Genomic DNA, 8,106 nt, shown 5'->3' on the forward strand with positions numbered 1-8,106 from the left:
CAAGTGGCTTCTTTACCACTGAGCCACCGGGGAAGCCTCCCCCCCACCAAATAAATATATACTCATGAAAGTATCACCAGTCAGTCAATGCCATAAATATATCCATCACCTCCAAAAATTTCCTCCTGCCCTCTTTATGTTCTTTTACCCTCTTAGCAAATTTTAAGTGTACCATACAGTGTTGTTAATTGTCAGTGCCATGCTGTACATCAGATCTCCGGAACTCAGGCATCTTGCAGACCTGAAGCTTTGGACCCCTTGAGCAACATCTTCCTGTCCCCCCGCCTCCCACCCCCGGCAATCCCCAGTCCACTCTCCAGCTCTCTGGTTTGACTCTTTTAGATTCCATATAAGTGGTATCACGTAGTATTTGTCCTGTGTCTGGCTCATTTCACTTTGTGTCATGCATTCCAGGGTTCATCTGTGTGTTCACGTAGAACAGAATTACCTTCTTTTCAAGGTTGAATAATATTCCATCGCATATACCACATTTTCTTTATCCATTCATTTGTCCATGGACATTTAAGTTGCCTCCACGTCTTGCCTATTGTGCTAGAAACTTACATATATATCTCCTTCCATCCTCAAACTCCCACTGGACACAGAACATGATGGATGTCTACTGGTTTTCCCTGCACTATTTCAAATCTTTCACTAACAGGGGAAGCATGACAGAGGAAATCATGTGACCCAAGCCTGGCCACAGTGATTGGCTCTGAGATGGGCACATGGCCAAGCTGAGCCAATCAGAATCATTCTTGTGTGTTTTGGGGTTTGTTTTTTTTTTTTTTGCCAAAACTATAGGAAGAGCCTCCCTCTTGCCACTGGATTTGCTGACCTAGTGACCACGGTGAACACAGGTGGGAAGTGCCTGAGGGAGATAAGGAGCCCCTGAGATAATGCTGAGTTCTGCATTCAGCTGTAGATCTCAGATCTATTTCCTGGATTCTAGTTAAAGGAACAGAAGCTCCAATACTTTGGCCACCTGCTGTGAAGAACTGACTCATTGGAAGACTCTGATGCTGGGAAAGATTGAAAGCAGAAGAAAGGGACGACAGAGGATGAGATGGTTGGATGGCATCACTGACACGATGAACATGAGTTTGAGTAGGCTCCGGGAGTAGGTGATAGACAGGGGAGCCTGGCGTGCTGCAGTCCATGGGATCGCAAACAGTGGGACACGACTGAGGAACTGAACTGAAATTATTATTTAGTGTGTTCAAGCCAGTTCTGCTTGTGCGTCTGTTGCTTTTAACTGACAGAGTGTGAATAATGCTGACACATGTTTTCTCCTTGTGGTGCTTGACTCTGGGGTGGGCAATTTTCATATCTTCCCACATAGGGTCCTCACAATCACCTGGTGAGGTATTCCATTTTGCAGACGAGAAAGCCAAGGCCCAGAGGGCTGAGGGAGCCTGGTGCAGATGATCCTGCCAGTAGGTGCTCAGGGACTCAAACCTGGTCCAATGGATGTCTTGGTGGCTCATCAAATTCAACTTGTCCAAAGCTGAATTTGAGAACCTCCCTCCAAGCCTGACTTTCCCCCAGGGCCCCCATCTCAGGGGTAGCACCTCCTTCAGTCTGGTGGGGTTAACTGGAAGCCAGGTGTTCTCCTTGGCCCCTCCCAGCCTCACCAAGTCTTGTCCACCACCGCTCCTCAAGCCTGGAAGCAACCAATTTACTCCTTCCTCTGTCCAACTCTCCACCCCTGCCCAAGCTGTCCTCACTTGCCAAAATCTTGCCCTTTTAGAACTGCCTCCCACCTGGTTCTCCTATGCAAAGTGAAAGTGTTAGTCACTTAGTCCTATCCAACTCTTTGTGATCCCATGGACTGTACCCCGCCAGGCTCCTCTGTCCATGGGATTTCCCCAGCAAGAACACTGGAGCAGGTAGGTACCCATTTCTTTCTCCAGGGGATCTTCCTGACCCAGGAATCGAACCCAGGTCTCCTGCATTGCAGGCAGATTCTTTACTGTTTGAACCTCCAGGGAAGCCCCGGTTCTCCTATACACACACTCATACACATTCCTGCCCCCTCCTCCAAATACGGCTCCCCTTGGCATTCAGAGGAATTGGCTCAGAATGCCAATCTGGTCATAAAGCCTTGCTGGGATAGTCTGTGTTTCTTGATCTGATGCCACATTTGTTTCTGGGGAGGTTTTGAGACTTATACAACCCCTTGGTCCTACCTGACTTTCAGGCAAAAAGTCAGCAAGGCCAGATCTGGGAAGGACACAGTCGCCTGCATTCTTAGCCACTCTGTTGTTTATTTAAAAAAGATTTGCAAGCGCCTCCCAGGCCCTGTCCACTGTGCTGGGCGTCCAGAGACAAAAAATAGCAGCCTGAGCAAACCTCACAGTGTACTCGCTGAGGGCCCAACCCTGCACTCTGGCTTGCTCCTCCAGCAACTCTATGAAACAGTGAATTATTTAAAAAATTTTTTTTGGAAATTTGTTTTCTTCTGTTTTTTATTTATTGCCACACTGTGCAGCATGAGGGATCTTAGTTCCCTGACCAGGGATTGAACCCGTGCCCCCTGCAGTGGAAGTGCAGAGACCTAACCACTGGGCCACCAGGGAATTCCCCAAACAGAGATTATTCTTCATTTCACTTTACAGAGGAGAAGGAAAAGATCCCTGTTCTCATGAAACATATATGCTGGTAAGGAAGACCAACAAAAAGTTAAACATACACACGGGTGACATAATACAGAAAATAATGGACCAAAGGTAATTCTTCGAGTCTGAGTCCAGAGGCTCCTAGATGCTTTCATCTTATATCTCAGTCTGCAACCCAGGAGGCCAGGGCTGAACTCAGACCTCTCCCAAATTCCTTGGAGTTCCACAAGCCACCACCTTCTCTCCCCACTCTCCACTCTGCCTTGAGGGACCTGTGATCACACCTCAGGTTAAAAGTCCAAGGCCTGTCCCAAGCCCCTCTTGGGTTTAGGGGTGCACACACTTGAGGTCAGCAGGGCAGATCTTGGGGAGACACCTGGGCAGGCTTTGGAACTGGCTCAGCGCTGCTGGGGCAGGGAGTTTGAGAGTCCCGGACACCCAGGACGTGGCACAGAAATGCGGAGTTGGGGTCCATGTGGGCATATCCCTCTGGCTCCACGGCTCCCTACCTTGTGTGGAGGAGCCTGGCTGGAAAAGGACTGGGACGGGCCCCTGCAAGTCACAGGGCCAGACTTGCCCAAGTCTTAAAAAAGGCAGTTCTGCTGTGCTCACGGCCTTCTGGTTTAGTGTGGAACCCTTGCTCTCTGCACCCTGAACCTCCCCCATCTCTATAAGTCTGCCTCTGGCTTCCCTCCTGTATGTCCACTCAGAACTTCAGAATGTGACCTTGCATGGAAGCCAGGTCTTTGCAGATGTCATCAAGATAAGATGAGGTCATACTAGATTAGAGTGGACCTTAAATCCAATGACTGACATCCTTGTAAGGAGAGAAGGGAACGTCCCTGGCGGTTCTGTGGTTAAGACTGCACCTTCTGATGCAGGAGTTATGGGTTCCATCCCTGGTCGGGAAGCTAAGATCCCACATGGCTGGCGGCCCAAATAACAAAATATAAAACAGAAACAATATTTTAACAAATTCCATATAGACTTTAAAAATGATCCACATTAAAAAAAAGTCTAAAAAAAGAAAGAAGAGAAGACACACAGGAAGAAGGCCATGTGACAATGGAGGCAGTGACTGCGGTGATGTAGCTACAAGCCAGGAATGAATGACAAAGGTTATAGGAAATTTGCTGGAAGAAATAAGGGCCGATTCTTTCCTAGAGTCCTTGGAGGGAGCATGGCCCTGCTGACATCTCGACTTCAGACTTCTCGCCTTCAGAATGGTGAGCTGGTAAATTTCTGTTGTCTTATGTCTCCAGGTTTGTGGTGGTTTTCCATGGACCCCATGGAAGGTCATGCACCTCCCCAGCAGGTCCTCCTTCCCCCTTTCCCACACCTGGTGTCAGGCTGGGGTAGGAAAAAAATGTCCCCTTTGCAATTCACCTGGGCAATCCCAGAGGCAAAATGTTCTTAAAAACCATCTCTTCCAGGAAAATTACCTCCACCTTTGCCCTTGGCAGCCCTGGAGAGGTTCTGGCTCCAGGGGGACATGCCCCATCCCTGAAGCCCTCAAAGATTGTGGGCTCTGCTCTAACAGCTAGTCAGGGAGCCCCTCACCACAGCCTGCCCTAGCCTCATGCACACCGGCCAGCGCCTGGGGCAACAGATGTCAACAACCCCCCTCGGGCTGCGACCACATGTGGTTTGTTGCTCAGCGTTCCAGTGGGAAGCTTGGCTGTATTTGTCACAATTGTTAATGTTTGGCTACATTTAACCAAGGCCGGGGATGTGGGGGGATGTGTGTGTGAGAGAGAGAGGGTGCACAAACCTGCCGGAGGATCGCCTGACCTTCCCCATTTGCCAAATACAGATGACCAAAAAGTAAAATAAACAACATGGCAGGTCTCTCTAGAAATCTGTTTGAACTCGGCAGCAAAGAGCTGCTGTTTATTCCGAACTCCATAAAATGAGATGATTTCTTACCACCAGATGAGAACATACTGTCATCAGGACTATATACTGTTTGAATGCCAACGCCATTTGTCTGTTCATCCATCCATCTACGCACCTACCTATCCATCCATCCACCTGTTCATCCACCTATCTATCCATTCACCCAACATTTGCTAAATTCCCATTATAATTACTATAATAACAGTTCCCATTCAATGGACACATTCAGTGAGACAGGCTGTGCGCTAAACACTTTGCATATGTCATGTTTAATTCTCACAAACAAGTCTATAAAACAGACCCCAACAGACCCAGTTCAGAGTGGGGAAAGGGGGTACAGGGAGGTTAGGTCACTTGCCTAAGACTTTATAGCCTACTGATGGTAAAGAATCTGCCTGCACTGCAGGAGCCGCAGGTTTGATCCCTGGGTCAGAAAGGTCCTCTGGGGAAGAAAATGGCAACCCATTCCAGTGTTCTTGCCTGGAAAATCCCATAAACAGAGGAGCCTGGTGAACTACAGTCCATGGGATTGCAAAGAGTTGGACATGACTGAGTAACTTTTCACTTCTCATGGAAGATCAAATATGGCCAGAAATTCCCTGCTGCTCTTTCCACCAAGAGGCAGATTCTATTCTGCACTCCTCTTATAACTTGCTTTGACTACTAGAATGTGCCAGAAGTAATGTTGTTTGAGTCCCTAGCCCAGGCCTCAAGAAGCCTGGCAGCTGCTGTCTTTGTTGATTCAGAATGCTGACCTGAAGCCTCCACAAAAGGAAGCAGGTTTTGCACACTGGAATATGAGAGGCCAACCGAGGCCACCCAGCCAACAGCCAGCACCAGCTGCCACACATCTAAGGGAGGACATCTGGACCTTCCTGTCTGGCTAATCCTCCAGCCAAGGGAACCCAATCAAAACCAACAGAGGAATCCAACCAAGCCAATCACAGGATCATGAAAAGTAATACATTGTTGTTCTAAGCCATTATGTTCTAGGGCGTGTTTGTCATGCAGCCAAGGCTCACTGAGACATGTTGTAAGAAGCCAAGCTGAGATTCGAACCTGGGTCTGCCATTTCCAGAATCTGGGCCTCTCAGAGGCAGGGACTGTGGCCACACAGCTCAGGAGGATACAGCCCCTGAGTGTGGGCAGCTCAGGTACAGAATCCTACGAAGACCCTTCTGGGTCATCCATGTGAAGGAAGGTGTTCTTGGGACCTTGACAAACGTGCTTCACTTACACAGAGACCAACTGCCGCACGCCTGCCAGGGGACAGTCACTAAGCTAGGTGCCGTGTCTGTGGAAGCAAGCCGCAATCTCTGATCCCAGGAAGCTCGAAATTTAGGGAAGAAGACAGACAGGAGTAAACCAGTAACCGAGCCACGGCAAATTGTAAAAAATGTTGTGAAGGAAACTAAGAGGCCCTGAGGAGAGAAAATGATGGAATGAAGTAAGTTTACATCAGGTGGTCAGGAAAGATTTCTCCAAGAAGGTGATGGTCAAGCTGAGTCCACCAGAAAGGTAGAGAGACAAGCAAAGAATCTCAGGAAAAATAATCCAAACTGAAGCAACTGCATGAGCGAAGGTCCTGAGGAAAGATGGAGAACTGGAATTTCTAGCAAAGTGGGAGCAGGGCAGGTAAGGAGAAGGGTGGATGCAGACAAAGAAGGAAATGTGGGGCAGGCCAGAACTGTGCTCTTGGAGGCTGTCTTAGTCCCTTCGGGCTGCTAGAACCCAAATACCACAGACTGTGTGGCTTATACACAACTCAATTTATTTCCAGCAGCTCTGGAGGCTGGGAATTCCAAGATCAAGAACTGTGTTAGTCACTCAGTCGTGTCCTAAGGTCACGGCTGGCCAATTCGGTGTGTGCTAAGGGCCATGTTCTTGCCGTGTCCTCAGATGCTAGAAAGGGAGAGAACGCTGTGGTGTCACTTTTATAAGAGCACGAATCCATCAATGAGGGCTCCACCCTCATGGCCTAATCACCTCCCCAAAGACCCACATCCAAATACCATCAGATGGAAGATGTGGTTTCAACATATGAATTTTCAGGGGATGCAAACCCTCAGTCTAAAGCAGGAGTTATGGGGCTTCCCTGGTGGTCCAGTGGTTAAGACTTCACCTTCCAATGCAGGGGGCGCAGGTTCAATCCCTGGTCAGGGAGCTAAAATCCCACACACCTCATGGCCAGAAAACCAAAACATAAAAATAAAAACCCAGAAGCAGTATTATAACAAATTCAATGAAGACTTTTTGAAAAATAAAAATAAAGCAGAAGTTATGAGAAACAACTGGAAATTTTTTCCAGGTGTTTTGGGAGAGCCATGGGAAGTTTTGAGCAGAAGAGGAACATGATTTTATTTAGATTTCAATAGTTACCTCTACTGTGTGTGGATGATGGATTGAAGGGAGGTCATGGAAGGAAGGACCTTAACAAAGATGCTGCTGCTGCTGTCCAGGAAGATCTGTTGTTTGGGGCAGTGGCTGTGGAATTGAGGAAGGGATTTGAGACATGTTGCAGAAAAAAAAAACTTGATAGGACTTAGAGATTGGATCAGGTGGGAAAAGAAGTATCTGATGTTAGCTTGAGCTGCCCTAGAAGCAAATGCTGAGACAAGGATCAGAATGGTAGACGTGGGACTTCCCGGGTGGCCCTGTGGTTAAGAATCCACCTGCCAGTGCAGGGGACACGGGTTTGATCCCTGGTCTGGGAACTAAGATCCTACATGCTGCAGAGCAACTAAACCCGTGAACTGCAACCACTGAAGCCCGTGAGCCACAAGAAGAGAAGCTACTGCAATGAAAAGCCTCTGCTCACCACAACTAGAGAAAAGCCTGCATGCAGCAATGAAGACCCAGTGCAGCCAAAAATACAACAACAACAATTTTAGGTGGTAGAAGTAATCTGGTGGGAGATCTGAGGTAGCCTGGGTGGGGAGAAGGAGGGGAGACAGAAAAGAAAGCCAGTGGTGATGTGTCACAAAGCACGCTACTTCTGTGGGCAGCCAGGGCTCATTTCCACTGAAGAGCCTGGGGAGACGATGGTGAACATACACCGCAGAACGGACCCAGCAGAGAGGCGAGGGAACTGGAGTATTTACATACCATCTCCCTCCAGTCACTGGTCAAGGGCTGGTTGTCACTGTTCAGAGTGTGTGTGTGTTAGTTGCTCAGTTGTGTCCGACTCTTTGTGACCCCATGGGCAATAGCCCACCTGGCTCCTCTGTCCACAGGAGTCTCCAGGCAAGAATCCTGGAGCGGGTGGCCATTCCCTTCTCCAGGGGATCTTCCCTACCCAGGGATCGAACCTGGGTCTACTGCATTGCAGGCAGATTCTTTCCCATCTGAGCCACCAGGGAAGCCCAGTCTCTGGTCGAGGGCTGGTTGTTATGCTTAGAGTACTGACAACATACCTCATTTCCCCACATGGTTTCTACCTATGGCTGGAGATTTCCATTCGCTCTTGACATAATTAGGTTCTATCTCTGTCCCACCTGAGGGTGAGCCAGTGGGCAAGGTTCCCAGCCTCCTTCACAACATGCACATCCAGAACCATGTTCTGCAACAGATACAGGGGTTCCCACTCAACCCC

The 8,106-nt window shown here is 48.6% G+C and overlaps 1 non-coding gene across 1 annotated transcript; it reads right to left on the bottom strand.

The window, feature by feature from the left end:
• Positions 1 to 2,506: 2,506 nt before the first annotated feature.
• Positions 2,507 to 2,579, bottom strand: TRNAG-UCC (transfer RNA glycine (anticodon UCC)). Its single transcript has one exon. It is a non-coding gene; the product is annotated as a tRNA-Gly (tRNA).
• Positions 2,580 to 8,106: the final 5,527 nt, after the last annotated feature.

The sequence above is a fragment of the Bos javanicus genome, chromosome 25 (assembly GCF_032452875.1).
Source record: "Bos javanicus breed banteng chromosome 25, ARS-OSU_banteng_1.0, whole genome shotgun sequence".
In the NCBI taxonomy this organism is placed as follows: domain Eukaryota; kingdom Metazoa; phylum Chordata; class Mammalia; order Artiodactyla; family Bovidae; genus Bos; species Bos javanicus.